At 46.0% G+C, this 18,188-nt stretch overlaps 1 protein-coding gene across 5 annotated transcripts in view; it reads right to left on the bottom strand.

Moving 5' to 3' along the window:
• Positions 1-7,258, bottom strand: part of TBC1D1 (TBC1 domain family member 1) — a 221,654-nt gene extending 214,396 nt beyond the window's left edge. For 2 of the 5 annotated variants that reach the window (XM_081238165.1, XM_081238167.1), the window contains exon 1: positions 6,763-7,258. The gene's annotated coding sequence lies outside the window, so the exon portion shown is untranslated. The remainder of the gene's footprint in view (positions 1-6,762) is intronic. The other 3 variants (XM_081238166.1, XM_081238164.1, XM_081238168.1) reach the window with 2 other exon arrangements.
• Positions 7,259-18,188: the final 10,930 nt, after the last annotated feature.

Consider the following 18,188-nt stretch of genomic DNA (forward strand, 5'->3'; position numbering starts at 1 on the left):
CCGCCTGCCGATGCACGGGACGCGGGTTTGTGCCCTGGGCCGGGAGGATCCCACGTGCTGTGGAGTGGCTAGGCCCGTGAGCCATGGCCGCTGAGCCTGCGCGTCCGGAGCCTGTGCTCCACAACGGGAGAGGCCACAACAGTGAGAGGCCCATGTACCGAAAAAAAAAAAAAAAACTACAATGAGGTATCACCTCACACATGTTAGAACGGGCATCATCAGAAAAGCTAGAAACAATAAATGCTGGAGAGGGTGTGGAGAAAAGGGAACCCTCTTGCACTGTTGGTGGGAATGTAAATTCATAGAGCCACTATGGAGGACAGTATGGAGGTTCCTTAAAAAACTAAAAATAGAATTACCATATGACCCAGCAATCCCACTACTGGGCATATATCCAGAGAAAACCATAATTCAAAAACGCACAGGCACCACAATGTTCACTGCAGCACTATTTACAATAGGCAGGTCATGGAAGCAACCTAAATGCCCATCAACAGACGAATGGATAAAGAAGAAGTGGTACATATATACAATGGAATATTACTTAGCCCTAAAAAGGAATGAAATTGGGTCATTTGTAGAGATGTGTATGGATCTAGAGACTGTCATACAGAGTGAAGTAAGTGAGAAAGAGAAAAATAAATATCGTATATTAACGCATATATGTGGAACCTAGAAAAATAGTACAGATGAACCAGTTTGCAGGGCAGAAATTGAGACACAGATGTAAAGAACAAACATATGGACACCAAGGCGGGGGGGAAGGTGGCGAGGGGTTGGGGTTGGGGTGGTGTGATGAATTGGGAGATTGGGATTGACATGTATACACTGATGTGTATAAAATGGATGACTAATAAGAACCTGCTGTATAAGAAAATAAGTAGGGCTTCCCTGGTGGCGCAGTGGTTGAGAGTCTGCCTGCCAATGCAGGGGACATGGGTTCGAGCCCTGGTCTGGGAAGATCCCACATGCCGCCGAGCAACTAAGCCCGTGCACCACAACTACTGAGCCTGCACTCTAGAACCCGCGAGCCACAACTCCTGAGCCTGCGTGCCACAACTACTGAAGCCCGTGCACCTAGAGCCCGTGCTCTGCAACAGGAGGAGCCACCACAGTGAGAACCCCGCGCACTGCAACCAAGAGTAGTTGCTCACAGCAGTTAGAGAAAGCCCACACAAAGCAATGAAGACCTAATGCAGCCAAAAATTAAAAAATAATAACAAAAAATTTTTTTAAAGAAAATAAATAAATTTTAAAAAAGAAAAAAAAAGTTCCATGAAACAGAAGAACCATTTGAATAATCCTAATAAACCATCAGATTATTTTTTAAGCCATCTCAATCCACATCATGTGCATGCAATCTGTGACCCATCCTTTAGTCCCCATGTAGAACCACTTATTCCAGGAAGCCTCTTGTGTCTCAGACCTCAGTAAGAAATACTCTGATCTGAGACAGTCTTCACTGATTTCTACTAGATTTGCGTGGCTAGGGCAGTGCCATGGACAGGTAAGAGGGACTACAAGGAAAACGTAAGAAGAGGAACAGAATCTAAGTGCTTGCCCTATTTCACCCAAACGATTATTTCCCAAACACTACCATAGGGGTCTTGAATAAAATAAACCTGAAATCTTATAAAATATGGTAACTTTTATTATTTAGGGACTTCAGGGGAAGGAAGAGCTGATAGTGCCACACTTCTTAAAAAATTACTTCTTCGCTAATTCTCTGTAATTTTGGGGGTAGAAAACTTAGGTACCCAGCACAAATGGGTAAATAATTCATATAAGAAAATGTTTTCAAATAAATAAGATTTATCTGTGTGTGATTTTTTTTTTTTTTTTTTTTTTTTTTTGCGGTACGCGGCCCTCTCACTGTTGTGGCCTCTCCCGTTGCGGAGCACAGGCTCCGGATGCGCAGGCTCAGCGGCCATGGCTCACGGGCCCAGCCGCTCCGCGGCATGTGGGATTTTCCCAGACCGGGGCACGAACCTGTGTCCCCTGCATCGGCAGGCGGACTCTCAACCACTGCACCACCAGGGAAGCTCTGTGTGTGATTTTTTAACTATATTTTAACAGAATTTAAAAAATAAATGACATATATATACATTTCATTGTTTAAATTCTTAAGTAGAACCTGATAAACATAAGTAACATGTTTTACACAGAAGAAATAAAATAAATTGTCCTTTTCTTAATTCAAAATTATCATTATGAAATCATCATGATCCACCCATTATTATTCTGTGCATTAAAAAGTAATGTCCTCAAGAAAAAGAAAAAAGAAATACTCTGGGGCTTCCCTGGTGGCGCAGTGGTTGAGAGTCCGCCTGCTGATGCAGGGGACACGGGTTCGTGCCCCAGTCAGGGAAGATCCCACATGCCGTGGAGCGGCTGGGCCCATGAGCCATGGCCGCTGAGCCCGAGCGTCCGGAGCCTGTGCTCCACAACGGGAGAGGCCACAACAGTGAGAGGCCGGCGTACCGCAGAAAAAAAAAAAAAAAAGAAATACTCTGATCTGTTATTCCGGTGAGCATCTAGTCATGTTTTCAATAGTAGAGTCATCTGTGGACAAACCCTATCCCTTACAGAGACCATCTGTGTTCTACACAACTCCTACCCACCACAGCCCATAAACATGGTAGAACTCAAAACACAAAGATACTCTTTTATTAGAACAGTTCCAATAACCTTGTTAGTGAGTCCTGCTATGCTAAGTATCCCTGGAAGCACGCACCTAGAATCACAAAATTTTAAAGCTAGAAAGGTCCTTTCAAGCCACTCAGAAATTTCCCTCATATGTGAGGGAAACGAGGAAACTGGAGAAGCCAAATGGCTTGTCCAAGTTTGGTGACAGAGTTAGGACAATCCAAGCCCCTGACTACCATCCACGTGCTGCAAAGAACCTGTTTTCTCACGAAAACACTTTCAAGTGTGAAGTTGAGGAAACAAGTTACTTCTCCAAATCTCAAGTTTATTCTTATAAAAGAATGGCACAAGAGCATCCTCATGTTTTCTTTTGTCTCTAAAATCTGGTGAATCTCATTTTCATAATGTATAATACCAAATGTCCCCAGCATTGTGTGGGGATAGAAAGCTGCTTTCACCTTCCCTTCAAGAATATAAACGTGGGAGAGGTACGTGAAGAAAGGGTGGGGTTTACTAATCAGGAAGCGAGAGAGGTGATGGTGGGAGTTAGCTGGCCGCCATTGGGAACCCCCTCTCTTCCCAGGCCCCCCTCCCCTCCCTCCCAGCAAGCCACAGGGAGTAGGACGGGGACTTCCCAGTAGCTAACCATACCACAGCCCCTGCCCCAGCCTCCCCTCTCACCTCCTCAGAGGGTTGGTGGGAGGGCAGGAGGGCGAGATAAATGGATGAAGGTGGGCTGCTGGAAGCTTCTAGCTCCAGGCCAGGTTAGGAGCCAGTCAGTACTGTTTAGCTGTCAGGGACCTGCAGGATAGACAGGGAACCCCGAGTGGCCACTCATTTCCCCTTGAGAATCAATGACTTAATTTTTCTGTTCTTTACCCTAGATAGAGTAGGCATGAGGCTGAACAGGATTATTCTGCCACCTGAATAATCTCATGCCGTGGGATCACTGGCTTGGTTCAGCTCTTTGTCCATTTCCTGCACAGAATCTCACCCAATCACAGCAGTGTGCTGCTCACCCAGGAATCGCCCACAAGTCCTAAAGATCTTTGGAGCCGTCGGCTATTTCACTATCATGCAGAGCTCCTGGAGTCAGTGCTTCTAACATTCACATCATCAAGGACGCTCCAGTACCAGGCTTTGCCTCTCTAATTTGACACATAAAGTAATGCTGTTTTGAATGATTCCCTTCCCATATAAATCAGAGCTAATTCAAGCCTAGTCCTTTAGAATGTGACTGTCACTTCTTGTATTCTCTTCTACTGTATTACACAGGATAAAGGGGTTGGGGGGGGTCCCAGTTGGCCTCTAGGGGTTATGTCTAACCCTCCCTGCTGCATGGCTGCTTTAAGTTATTCTCCTAAAAGTAATAATATTAATTGTTAACACATAATACCACTAACTGTGAGTCTGTTAACAGGTTTAGCTCTCACAACAACCCTGGCCAATAAGGACCATTATTGATCATATCCAAATAAGGACTATTATGGACTATAATGATCATTATCAGCTCCAATTTAAAGATGAGAAACCAGAAGGAAGTTGCTGGCACAGAAAAATGAGGTCACTTGCCCAAGGTCATACTGGCAGCAAGTGGCAGAACCAGGATTCGAACACAGGTCCCTCCACTTCACCCAGGTGAAGGTGGCCTCCTAGGGAAGTGGGACACAGAGACCGTCAACAGCTGGTAATAAGGGAAGAGGGGTAAACTGAACTATTTCTTCAGAGTTACCCTTTTCTTCCTCAAACTGCCTCGTACTATGACAAGCAATGTCACATGGGATAAAAGGCTAACACTGACATGGCTGCACCCAACCAGAAATGTTACCATAGCGAAAGGAGAAATCTCCAGAGCTCTCAGTGGGAAAGATAAAGATAGACTAAGTGGAGAGTTCCATTTACAAAACTTTACTTTGATGCTAATAATTTATACATACACCAATGAACATTTCCCCCATTTTGCTGGTTTGCCAGTGGCTGGACAAATCCACACAAAGGCATTTACCTTAAATATCGCTTGATTATTTCATTTACTACTTTGAGCCACACTTAGTCCTTTTATATCTCCTTGCACTCAGCTGATAATCTCAGGATATTCCATTGTGTTCACTTCAGAAAATTTCCTCTAAACATTTCCACAGCTCCCTTTAATTCACAGCTGTGCTCACTATCCAGTAGCTCATGTTTTGTCAATGGGTACTTAATAGAGAATTCTGGAGAGCAAGCACTTTTTATAGCCTTATTTCCCTATACCTTGGTAGGAAAAAAAAGAAACTGGCAGATTCAAGACTGCCATAGCTTTCCACTTCAAAGAGCTGTAAAACACCTGTTTACAAAAGCAGTCAGTCCTATTTTATTTTATTTTATTTTAATTTTTACTAATTATTCTATTTTTGTTTATTTGTTGGCCACACCAGACGGCTTGCAGGATCTTAGTTCCCCCACCAGGGGTCAAACCCAGGCCCCCTGCAGTGCAAGGGCAGAGACCTAACCACTGGACCCGGAGAATTCCCAGTTAATCCTATTTTATGCAAAGTTTTTCATGCAATGTCCTTATTCCTTAAGACAGTCTTCAAGGTTCCCAGGAAGGAGAGGAGCAGGAGGCAACCTCCTCCCCAAGCAAGAGAAGCCATCTCAACTCTAGGAAACGGTGCGGAACCCAGGTGTTTCAGGGATCCCTGACCAAGATAGTGACAGAACATCAAGTGTTCAGAAACATGAAGAGTCGTTCTGCAAGGTGGATTCGCAGCCTCTTGGAACAGCTCTCCGTTCATTCCTCATCCCGACCCCTCCCACCCACAGCAGGCTCCCAAAACACAACAAAACCCGGAGGTGGCCGTGCTTCAGCTCCCACCAATCTCATCTCAAGTCTGGGGAAGAGAATGAATTTCTGCTTTCCCAAAGAAGGGGTTTTTTGGGTTTTTTTTTTTTTTTTTTTTTTTTTGCGGTACGTGGGCCTCTCGTTGTTGTGGCCTCTCGCGTTGCGGAGCACAGGCTCCGGACGCGCAGGCTCAGCGGCCCAGCCGCTCCGCGGCATGTGGGATCTTCCCGGACCGGGGCACGAACCCGTGTCCCCTGCATCGGCAGGCGGACTCTCAACCACTGCGCCACCAGGGAAGCCCCAAAAAGGGGTTTTTATCAAGGTCTCTGCAGTTCCGTTTAAGGGCAGAGCAAAAAGTTTAGAAGTTTGGACTTGTAGAGATAGCTGAGTTTCGTGGATGTGACCCATTTAAACCAGGTCATTTTAAAATGCTCTTTCAAAGTCTGATTATATTAATAAATGAAATCACCCAATTATCTAAAAGGAAGAACGAGCGATCTATGAAGTGAATACCCATGAATTAATGTAGGGCACTCTGAAAACTAAACTGTTTGGTGGGAGGAACAATCACATCGGTTTCGGTTTTTTTTTTTTCCTTTTTAAATAACTTCCAGAGAACAATCTATTTAAATGAAATCGCCACACGTAAAGCCGCCTCTAGGTGGATTTCAAAGTTAATGACATCTCTTTTAAACACACACACACAACAACAACAACAACAACAACAACAACAACGTGTGGCGAAGTTTGAAGTTTAATCACAGACCGATCAGGAAGCTGCTAGAAACAATTAAGCAGGATTTCAAAATGACTGGTACAGGATGTGCCCATAGAAAGTAAAGTTGAGCGCACTGGTGGAGCTGCCAAAGTTGCTACTGCAAAATACCCTGAACTTTTACAGGGTGGCCTGGGGTCACTCTGACCGCCCTTCCTCCGTCTGGTCGCCTTACAAACTAGCCCTAGAGGTATCTAGCGGGAGCGGGGAGGAGGGAGATGCGAGAACTGCGAGCGGGAGTGAAGGGCGGGGCAGAGGGAGGGTGCCTGCAGGAGCTCCAGGGTCTTACTCGAAAAACGAGTTTCGCTTTCTTCCAAGTAGGGGACAACGAGGTGGCAGTGAACTTCCTCCCCACCGAGAGACCCCCGCGCGGCAAGGACAGCAGGAACGTCCCTGGAGCGCTGGATTCCAGCTTTTCCGCGGGCCCGGGCGCGCAGGGGCCTGCTGGGGTTGGGGTCGGCCGGGATGCCCCGCGAGGAGGTGGCGGGCTGGCGTGGGTGAGGACCCAGGAAGCGCCTACCTGTGCTGCGGCGCGCTCAGAGCCCGCGGCCCGGCCGCGGCGCGCAGGTGCTGGGGGCAGCCCGGGGACGGCCTGGGCGGGCGGGGCGCGCATCGCGCCCGGCGGGCTGCTCTCTTCCCGCCGCGGGGCGCCGGGAAGACTCCCGCCTCTTCTCCTGCCGGCTGAGGACACGGTGGGTCCCGCGGCGGCTGTAGCAACAGGCACCGAGGCGCGGGTACGGCGGCGGCGGCGGCGGCGGCGGAGGCGGAGGCGGAGGCGGAGGAGGAGGTGGTGTCTGCGCGCGGCTCGCGTTTCCTCCTCCGCGGCAGGGCGAGCGCAGGGGAGGCGAGGGGAGGGCAGAACCCAGGATCTCCCAACTCGGTCCCCAGGGACCTGAGAGGGAGAAGCGATGCTTCCTCCCTCTCCACTGCGCCGTTTGACTCGCGAGCGGCATGGCCGGGACGGGCGAGTCACACACGGACAACAGCTGCTGCAGTGTGGGTCCGTCGCGGCCTCCCTCCCTTCGCTATCTCTCCCCTCCCCAGCGGTCCATCCTCAACCCGCCCCCCCGGCCTCCAGCCCCGTCCCGGGAGAGGGTGTGCCGGGCGCCGCCCCCACCCAGCACCAGAGCAGGATCTTGGCCGCCGAATGCCTACGGCTCCGGAAACGCGGAGCCCCGCGCGTGATTAAGGCCCTCGAGGAGGGATGTACGGTTGCACACCCTGTCTTCGGCGGCCTATTTATAGCAGGTGGCACTGCCCGCCGCGCTCTCCGCCTGCGGGGCTCTCAGCAGGTGGCACTGCCAGCCCGCTCTCCGCTCCCCTTCAGTAGCCTCGCCTCATCAGCACTCTCGCCTTCTCTCTCAGAAATGGACCGGGTGAAAATTGCACAGAACACAGCAAAGCGATCAAGCCACCTGACTGTCCCCCGCATCACCCCTTCTTCCCGTCCTAGGCAGGGAGTGAATTCGGCCCTGGCATCCTATGCGGCGCTTGCAGGCAAGGGTCGAAAATCGGGGACTCGGGGAATAACCGGAGGCTGAAGTGCCCTCCCCTATTAAACACCAGTAAACCCATTCCCTAACTGCGGGGTGACGCAGAGGCTAGACTGGGCGCTTTTCCCCTTCCTCCTGGTCTAGCGCACGCACGTTTCTCTCTCTCTCTCTCTCTCTCTCACACACACACACACACACACACACACACACCCCTCGGTGTTCCCAACCCTCGAGTCAGGTTTGGAGAAATTCCCAGCGGCCTAGGAGAGACACCAGGGAGATGTAAGACGTCTGAGAAAGCGGGCTCCTAGGATTAGATGGCAGTGTGCAGGAAACAGGCAAACCTCCCAAATCCCTGTCCCACCAGGTAAAAGGGGGCACTTTCACTCCGGGGGGTAGGTAGAGGGATCTGAGGAAAGTGGGGGACTTAGCAGAGAGGGGAAAGCAGGAAGAAGAGGGAGATGGACGTGGGGTAGGTGGGGAGGGGGCTAGGCAGCGGCAGAAGGGGACTGCATCTCTCAGGATTTTCTGCTTAGTGTTAGCTGCAGGCTAACTTTAGGGAAGTAGCTGAATTTGAGCTGCAGGGTTGGACGTGAACCCAAGTCCCAACTCTACCACTGGGTGGGCTTAGACAAGCTGCTGGACCTCTGGTCTCCATTCTTTTACCTGTAAAATGGGACCAATACACACTTTATGAGACCATTGTGAGAATACAATGGCAAAGTGTAAGTAAAGTGCTTAGCACAGTGGCACATATATGGACCTCAACTAATGGCAGCAGCTATTGTTACCATGGCTCAGGATGCAAATACAGGTCCAAGGTTCTCCCCTCCCTCCTTCCTCCCTTCTCCCTCCAGGAACAGAGTTGCTAGAAGCTGAGGAGGCTCTTGGAGCCTTTTCTTTTTCAAGATTTTTTTTTTTTAAATGCAGGCCAATCTCAAAGTCTCTATTGAATTTGTTACAATATTGTTTCTTGGCCAGGAGGCACGTGGGATCCCAGCTCCCTGACCAGGGATTGAACCCACACGCCTGGCAGGGGAAGTCTCAACCACTGGACCAGCAGGAAGTCCCAGGCAATTGGAGCCTTTTTGATTAGGACTACCTTGTGGTCCCTGATTCCATTCCCCTGGATGCTCACATTCCAGGGAGTTATACTTAAGTGGGATACAAAAGTTTTATCCACAGCTTTATTTAAAACTTATAATACTGGTGGCTATTATTCATTGAGAGGCTAGTCTATTTGGGGCATTGTGGAAACCACTTTATATATATATTGTCTCTAATCCTCACAAAAATTCTTTAGGGCAGAGATGATTAAATCCACTTGACTAATGAGGAAACTAAGAGGTAAATGCCTCTTTTGACCACAGAACTAGTAGGTTCTGGGATCTAGATGCAAAGACTGTTATAACACACTTCCTCTCTGGTCACTGTGTAGCTCTCTTGTAGCACTCAATTCATTCTTTGTTATAGCACAGTTGTTTGTGTACTTAGCCTCAAATCTTTTTAAAAAAAGAGGTAAGAGGACTTCCCTGGTGGCGCAGTGGTTAAGAATCTGCCTGCTAATGCAGGGGACACGGTTCGAAACCTGGTCCAGCAAGATCCCACATGCCGCGGAGCAACTAAGCCTGTGCGCCACAACTACTGAAGCCTGTGTGCCACAATTACTGAAGCCCACGCGCCTAGAGCCCGTGCTCTGCAACAAGAGAAGCTACCACAATGAGAAGCCTGAGCACTGCAATGAAGAGCAGCCCGCACTCGCCACAATGAAGAGTAGCCCCCGCTTGCCAAACCTAGAAAAAGCCTATGTGCAGCAACAAAGACCCAACACAGCCAAAAATAAATAAATAAATAAATAAATAAAATAAAACTAAGCATGTAATTTGGTTAATCACTTATTGTGAATAAAACCTCATTTTTAAAAAAAGAGGTAAGGAATATATGCAGACATAAATACTCTAACGATTAGAATGTTTATTGGGTTATGGAAATTGTTCTTCATTAGGTTATCAGACCAGGTAAACCAGTTAAACCGTATTGTTACCTCTTGGATCACACCATAATCATTTCCCATTTTTGTCTCCAACTCACTCGTACAGTTCTCATCCCCTCTCTGCAGCAGCCTGCTGAGCACACTCACCTCCAGAGTGCTAGATGTCAAGACAGGCACACTCATCCATTTTGTTGACATCCCCAAACTGCCTTTCATACACGACTGGCCAGATGATAGTTGAAACTATTACCTAACAACACTGGTCAGGTCAAGGCTGGACGCTGCGCACAGAACATCTTGGCCAGAACTCCCTTCCATCCTGCCTTTTACTCCCTTTGCGTTTCCTCATTAATCCCCTTCACACCCACTCCATCCATACCCCCAGTCCCAGAGTGCAGGAAAGCTTAGGTAGAGGTAGGCAGCCAGATGGCGTGCTAATCAGGTCACAAAGGTAGGAAGTGGAAGGGGTGGGGTACAGAGGCAGGCCTGGGCCCCATGTCTCTCATAATATTCCTTCCCTCCACTCCACTGCTGTAATCTAGCAAGTTGTGGCTCAGAGGTTTACAACTTAGTGGCAAATGACCATTTCCCTGACCCCGTAACCTGAGTTAGGGAAGCATCATGACCTTGTGAGAAGCAGTGATTTCTGCATCACTTTTCCAGTTCCCAGTGTCAGTTAGTGCCCTAGGGATAATAACAAGGGATTTTATAATACTTTTAGCTTCCTGGAAACAGAACTCCCTTTATAATATGTGATAAAGATTTTCAAACTTTTTTGCTGCAAAGCATTGTCTCAGAGAGTAGAAGAGAGCCTGCCCTCAACCTCATTGGCACTCATTTCTAGCAGGTCTGGAAGGAATGACAAAGGGGACTTTGGGACTAATGGTGTTCCTGGGATGGCAGGATAAAGACTGTTGAACAGGAAGGGGACATCCATGTGCAGAGCAGAAAGGTAAGAGTGACAACCCAGCTCCTAACCTGCAAGCGCCATTGCCCTAGGAGGGAAGTGGCTCCTTTCCCTTGTCACACAGATGTGTGACTCCCAGCAGGGCTGGTACACTGCCAAGGCAGAGGCTGGGGCAGCAGAGCCATGGTGATGGCAACAGAGAGCTCTCTGGGGCCCGAGATGGAGTTCTTTGTCACCATTAACAAAACCAGGTAGGGAAAGGGGCCAGACACTCTTGTGACTCTGCTTCCAGCCCCCGATTCTCATGAAATCCTGCCATGGATCATTTTGGAGGGGCTTCCCCTATAGATTCTATCTTAATTTAGCTATTTGCCCTGTAATTAGCTGTTCATTCCCCAAAACCAGGAGCACTGATATCAGCTTTAAGATGGCTGTGGAGCTCTAAAAAATTGTGAACCACTGGCACCATTAAATCAAGTTGGGAGGCCCAGAGGCTGAAAGAAAACAGAGGCCACTTTACTTTTAAAAAGATAAGGGGACCATATATAAATATAGAATGAAAAGTCTTTGGTTAATGTAGAAAAGAGACCTTTAATAAAATTACTCATTATTATTACATCTATCAGTTACTTATTTAAATGTTCATATTAGTTGGAAATCCAAAGTCTGATTATTGCTATGATATGTTTTCACCTAACTTCCAAATATACAAAATAAGGTAAACTAGTGGGTCTATTTCCAAAATTGGCGTAGAGGCAAGAAATTAAGATTGTATTGGATAGAACCCTAAGAGGGTAAGGTTGTTCACTGGTTGTTCATTGGTGGCTTCCTGGAGCCCTCGGTGGAGAAGGTTTCTAAGGCAACTCTGAGCTCAGTGGGAAAGGCTGCGAGATGGAGAAGCAGCATGCCTGCCTGGGGCTAGGAAGAGGCATCATTGCAGCACCAATGCTGGGTAACTTGCCAATCCTGCCAACCCAAGGCATGACTATTAGCATCTAAAGAGTACATAAATCATGCCCAAGTATCTTTATGAGCTGTAAGAAACATTCTTCACAACAAGACAACGAAGTCAAGAGCGAAGAGTACATTACATTGACTTGCCTACAATACAGGGGCCTTGAAATTGCTTTCCGAAAGGCTTGAGAATGATAAAATATAGTGGAGTAAATAAAACAAACAGATAACCGATGTAGATTTTGAAATTTCACCTATTAAAATAAACAAAAATGTTACTGCCCGGGAGAACTTGCACTTGTGCTTGCAATGGATGAGACTGCATAAATCCATGCGGTGTGAGAACGAGTGAGCTACGTCCTCAAGCCCCAGCGTGGCTGCTGTGAGAGCCTCCTCTCCTTTTATAGACAAAGCAGATAGATCTCTGGGCACTGGTTCCACTTCCCTTTTCAGCTCCGTCTCCTCCTTGTTAAATCATTGCTCGTCACAAGCAGCCGTCCCACACAGCTCTCTGACATTATCCAGCCTTTCCATGGGCTTCCCCCTTCCCACCTGAGCTGGGTTGGTGGGCTGGAGCATCAAACACAAAGCTGAGCAATTGTTAGATAGCATGTCACCTTTTGTTATATCTACATTTGTCTAAAGTCTCTGAGGATCTCTTTGTAAGTTGTCAGAGTGACGGATCTCAGGGATTTTACCCAGACTGGTAAGATGACTAAACTTCCAACACTGCAAGACCCCCACTTTATTTGATGCCAAATGCCATTATGACCTTGCTGGTACTTAATGTGTAATCTCATTTAGAAAATGCAGTAGACGGCTAACTGGTCTCCCTGCTGCTGCCCTTGCCACCCTACAGTCTATTCTCAATACAGCAGCCAAGTGAATCTGTGAAAATATTAGTTGGGCCATGTCACTGCTCTGCTTAGAATCCTCCCATGGTTTCCCAGATTCCCCAGAGTAAAAACCGAAGTCCTTATAATGGTTTATGGAGTTTATGGGACCTTCCCCTTTCCCCATCCCCACACCACTTCCTCTGACTTTATGGTCTGCTACCAGTCTTGGCTCACTCTGCTGTAGCCATATTGGCCTTGCTGCTACTCAAACCTGTCAGGGACACTCCTGCCACACTCACTATTCCCTCTGCTGGTCATGCTCTTCCCTTAGATATTCACATTGTCCCACCCCCACCCCACCCCTACTTACTGCACCTTCTTTAGTCTTTGTCTTTGTTTAAATACTACCTTCTCTCTGAGGCCTTCTCTGACCAACCTTTGAAAATGGAAACACACACACACAAACACACACACTTAGACTTCTCATCCCCCTTTCCAGTTTTACATTGCTCCAGAACATTTATCATCCTCTAAGATACTGTATTAGTCACTTGCATTTCTTATTTGTCATCTGTTTCCACCCTGCTCCCGCTCTATGAGGGCAGAAGGTTTTTCCTGTTTTATTCACAGCTGTATCTCCAGTGCATAGAGCCCAGCATGTAGTGGGCATTGAATAAATATGTGCAGAACGAATGAAAATAACTTGTAACACATGACATTTGTGAATTCACTGAATGTCTATGTAATACTTCCCTTAGGTTAGAAACATTTTAGGTTTCCCTCTGTTTACCCCTTGCACCCTCATCAAGTTTCTCAACTGTCCTAGGAGGTATGTCAGTCCTTCCCCCAAAGTGAGCTATTGTTAAAGCATGTGACTCCTTGTTTATCCATCAACAGAGGATCAGATTTTCCAATATACTGTACAAGGATTGCAAAATCTTGGAACAACTGAGAACTCATCCCCGCTCAATGTTTGTCAAAAATTTCGTTAAGGAGAAGATCATTTTGGAAAACTTCCTGAAAGCTATACAGTCCAACTGGCCCTCTAGCATCTGTATCCTCTAAAATCATTTCCTGTATCAGATCAACCCAAATGAAGAGCAGTTTGCCTAGACTGTATCCAGAAAAATTTCTTTTATCGAATTGTACTTTGACATGATCCCATTTGCCAATATTGGGGGGATACATTTTATAAAAAGGCTCTTTTCAGTCTGAGTTATTGTTTAATACCTTACACAATGTCCTTTCAAGGAGAATCCAGGAAGTAGTTACTCACGGTGCTCCACCAGGAATAACTGTTCTTCCCTTGAGCAACTAGTTGTATTTCCATCCCTGGACTGACTAATGGGCTCAAGGGGTTCATTGCTTGGCAAGTATCCAGGCCATTTTGTATAAAGTCACAAGTACTCGTTCTAAGCCCTTGCCAGCTTGTGCCAATTTTCATGCATCCGAGACAAAATATGAATAACAATGTATAATTTCATAAGACTAAACTGGGCTATCCTGTATTCTGAGATCACATTCTTCCTGCTTTGTAGCTATTAACAAAAGCAAGTCTTTCTTTTATGAAATGATGGTGAGTGTCAATGGTAGAAGCTTCTGTTCGCTTGTTTTAGTTTTGTTTTTTAGTGTCTTTACCTGGCAAAAGAACATGATAGCATGTTTTGTCAGTTCCCAGTTTGGGGGGAAGTTTTGCTGGTTTGTAAAATCCAAAGTCTTGGGAGCACTGGTTTTCTACCTTACTCCTAGCTTCATTCAACTTCACCTACATTCTCTTCCTTTAGTCCTATTTTCTTATTATTATTTTTTTTTTAATTTATGTATTTATTTTTGGCTGTGTTGGGTCTTTGTTTCTGTGCGAGGGCTTTCTCTAGTTGTGGCAAGCGGAGGCCACTCTTCATCGCGGTGCGCGGGCCTCTCACTGTCATGGCCTCTCCCGTTGTGGAGCACAGGCTCCAGACGCGCAGGCTCAGTAGTTGTGGCTCACGGGCTTAGTTGCTCCGCGGCATGTGGGATCCTCCCAGACCAGGGCTCGAACCCGTGTCCCCTGCATTGGCAGGCAGATTCTTAACCACTGCGCCACCAGGGAAGCCCTTATTTTTTTATTGTTAAATTTTTTGTTGCCTTGCACGCATTTAAGCCCCCTTCAATCATTTCTGGGATCTAGGAGACATGAATGAATGTATGAGTGAACAAATGAATGAAAGGCCAGGCAAAGGACATATCAGCTTGCTTGGTACAGCCTCCAGCTCCACACTGTACCAGATGCTCTCGTTCATCATCCCCTGGCATGGTATCTGCAAGTGTGCAGTGTGTAGTGCTATGTAATTGACATCTCACGTTACTTAACCTTCTTGGAGGCCCTCAAAGGTAAGTGTTATTTTCCCCCTTTCCCTCATTACATACATGAAGAGATTTAGGCTTAGAGCATTTGAATTCTCCTAAGGTAGAAAACTTGTGGGGGAGAAATTGGAATTTTAACCTAGATGTTCTGCCTCCAAGCCTAATTCTTTTCCTCTATAACATATTACTGGCTTTTAAAATGACTGTTTTTGAGGGTGGTAGTGTACAGAGTTGTTGTTGTTTTAAGAAGACATAAAGAGAATCTGGTTATTTCCCTGGCTTGCAGAATAACCTTCCTTGTTGCAAGGTGTTCTATGGGAGGGCGGTGCTTCTGCTGGGCTCCTCTGACCTCCCCCCCCTTTAGCTTGGGGGAATGTCCATTGAACTGAATCCAAGTTCCCCTTATCAGTGCATACTGAAGAAATGCGCTGCAGGGTAGTCTCCTTTTGATCACTTTTTCTATTGCCTAGTACTTCCTGTTGTGCAACAGCATTATAGTGGGAGCTTGCTTCACTACTTAGTAATTTCCTTTAGTAGTAAAGCCGAGCTAGAGACATTCGGCCCTCTTCTCATTTTCCTGTTGCTAAATATAAAATGTAAGATGAAGTTCTCCTATTATACAAAGGAAAGGAACTTGAGTCCTTAAATTTGAAGCTTAGAGAAAAAATTAAGATGGAGTTAGAATTTACCAAGATTCCCAGATTGGCAGGTATGTACCACAAAAGGCTTAGAAGAGTCAACCAGCAGAGAGATTTGTTGATTAGTGATTCTTTGTATGGACTTGGACGAGACACTGAAGTGATGTAAAGGAATGTGAGACATCGTCCCTGTCATCAGGACTTTAAGCTTTTCTAACTCAGGGTCAACAAACTTTTCTTAAAGGCCTATTTACGGGATTCCCTGGTGGCGCAGTGGTTGAGAGTCCACCTGCCAATGCAGGGGACACGGGTTTGTGCCCCGGTCCGGGAGGATCCCACATGCCGCGGAGCGGCTGGGCCCGTGAGCCATGGCCACTGAGCCTGCGCGTCCGGAGCCTGTGCTCCGCAACGGGAGAGGCCACAACAGTGAGAGGCCCGTGTACCGCAAAATAAATAAATAAATAAATAAATAAATAAGCCTATTTAGTAAGGCTTTTAGCCTTTGCAGGCCATTCCGTCTCTGTTCCAACTTTCAGCTTTGTCATTATAGAGCAAAAGTAGCCATAACAAGTAAGCAAATGAATATTGTTTTGTCCTAGTGAATATGGATACTGCCGTTGACATTTCATGAATTTTTGCATATCAGGAACTATTATTCTTAAAAAAGTGTTTTTCAATCATTTAAAAATGTAAGAATTACTACATTAAACTAAAAATTTCCTGCACAACAAAAGAAACCATCAACAAATCGAAAAGGCAACCTATGGAATGGGGAAAATATTTGCAAACCACATATCAGATAAGGGGTCAATATGTGCTTCATTATCAACATATTAAATAACAAAATCTGCCCACGGGTCTAATAGGGTCTAATAAGTACCATGATTTTGTGGTGATGAGGATATATGGTAGTCTGAGATACCTGTGGCAGCTGAAATGTGACATGAACATAGGTGATTTCTATTGTTGACAAAGTTGCAGGGCCTAATGATACTTCTGTGGTTTGTTGCCTGCATTCATAATTGAAGGAATTTCTAAATTTTGGTTAGAACTGCTAGAAGTAACTTAAAAAGTGTTTTTATTTTCCATCCAAGTTCACTGACTCTTTGCATTCTATGCACAGAATCGTTGGAGAAACTTTGATCTCAGGTTAGGAGCTCCCGGGAAGTCAAGGAGAATGTGGGGAAATTGGGCAGTTAGAAGGTCCTTGTCTTTGAGAGCAACAATTTTAATAGAGCTGGGAAGACAGCAGAATTGAAGGGCATTGATTCGGCAATGCTGGTTTGCAAAATGGCTCCCAAACGCAAGGGCAAGAAGAGACTGAAGAAAGAGGCAGGATGGGCTAGTTAAATGGCTGTTGCCTTAAGTCACTCATTTTTGGGGTGTTATCTTATGCAGCAAAAGCTAACTAATACACGTGGGTAATGTATTTTCCAAATCTGTGTTTCCTGGCAATTTTCCCATATTCCATGAGTTCTTCAAGATTAACACACTGTGTGTCAGGGTAACATCTACAACTATTCTTAGTACCCAGAGAGATTCTTTCGAGTTGTATTTTCTAAGTGTCAGGTTACCCATCCTGGGCTTCAATAATCCAGTTACATGTGGCATGCTACAAGACCACACTTGGATATCAACATCACCTACCAATTATCACAAGTCATTTCTTCCTATAACCAGTGACAAGACTCCACAAATCTGTGTTAAAAATTTCCCTTTGATGTTCCATAACCACAGAAGCTCCTTAGGTTTGAATACTCTTTTGAAGAAAGACCCCATTCCTGTCACACTGACCAGCCTCAGGCGGACATGGATCACCGCCTAGGCTTTGTAAACTTGGGCAAATTACTTACCTGACTTCTGTTGGTTCTCAGTGTCTCCAACCATGAGATGGGGATAAAAGTAACCGTAATTACCTTACAATGTTGTCAGTAGAATTAATGAGTTAGTAAAGGTAAAATACTTAAAATCTGGCATGTAGTAGAGCTGTCATTATTGCTATATTTCAGTGTTGCAATTTGCCTCCTTTTCCTTCTTCTCTGGATCTTAACAACTTTCTCCCCTATTCCATCTCTTTGCAGGGAGAACAGGATATTAACCTAAAGGCTATTTCAAATAACTCCAATCTTTTTGGAAACTAAGACTCCAGGAATTCTGCATTTATTCTGCTTCAGAAGCAGTGTAATGATTGCTGTAAAGAAAAAGTCAGACATTTTTCTTTTTTTTTTCTGTGGTACACGGGCCTCTCACTGTTTTGGCCTCTCCCGTTGCAGAGCACAGGCTCAGCGGCCATGGCTCACAGGCCCAGCCGCTCCGTGGCATGTGGGATCTTCCTGGACTGGGGCACGAACCCGTGTCCCCTGAATCGGCAGGTGGACTCTCAACCACTGCACCACCAGGGAAGCCCCATTTTTCTCTTTTAAATGGTCAAGGTTTTTCCAGCAAGGACAGGAAAGCTTCTTCAAAGCCAGTAACATTTTTCAAGTTAAAATTTAACAACTTGGAAGTCTTTCAAAATTCCTTCAAGCCCTGTTCTTCCAAAATGAGATTTTTCTGGGAACTAGGGGGGTGTGCAGGAAAGCAGTCAGCACTGGGCCAATTCTGGAAGCATGAAGACTGTGCAGGTGTGGAGAAGGCTTACAATTCACATGGACATTAGTGCTAGGTAAAACAGAACAAAATGTTTTTAAATTGACAGTTGAACTCCAAAGAAAAGAAAATTTCCTAAGTGTTAAAAGTTTTTTCCTCGGTAAATTGAGAAGAACAGAAAGCAGCTGCTGGA

The sequence above is a fragment of the Mesoplodon bidens genome (genome assembly GCF_964165515.1).
Source record: "Mesoplodon bidens genome assembly, chromosome: 1".
NCBI classification, from domain to species: Eukaryota; Metazoa; Chordata; class Mammalia; order Artiodactyla; family Ziphiidae; genus Mesoplodon; species Mesoplodon bidens.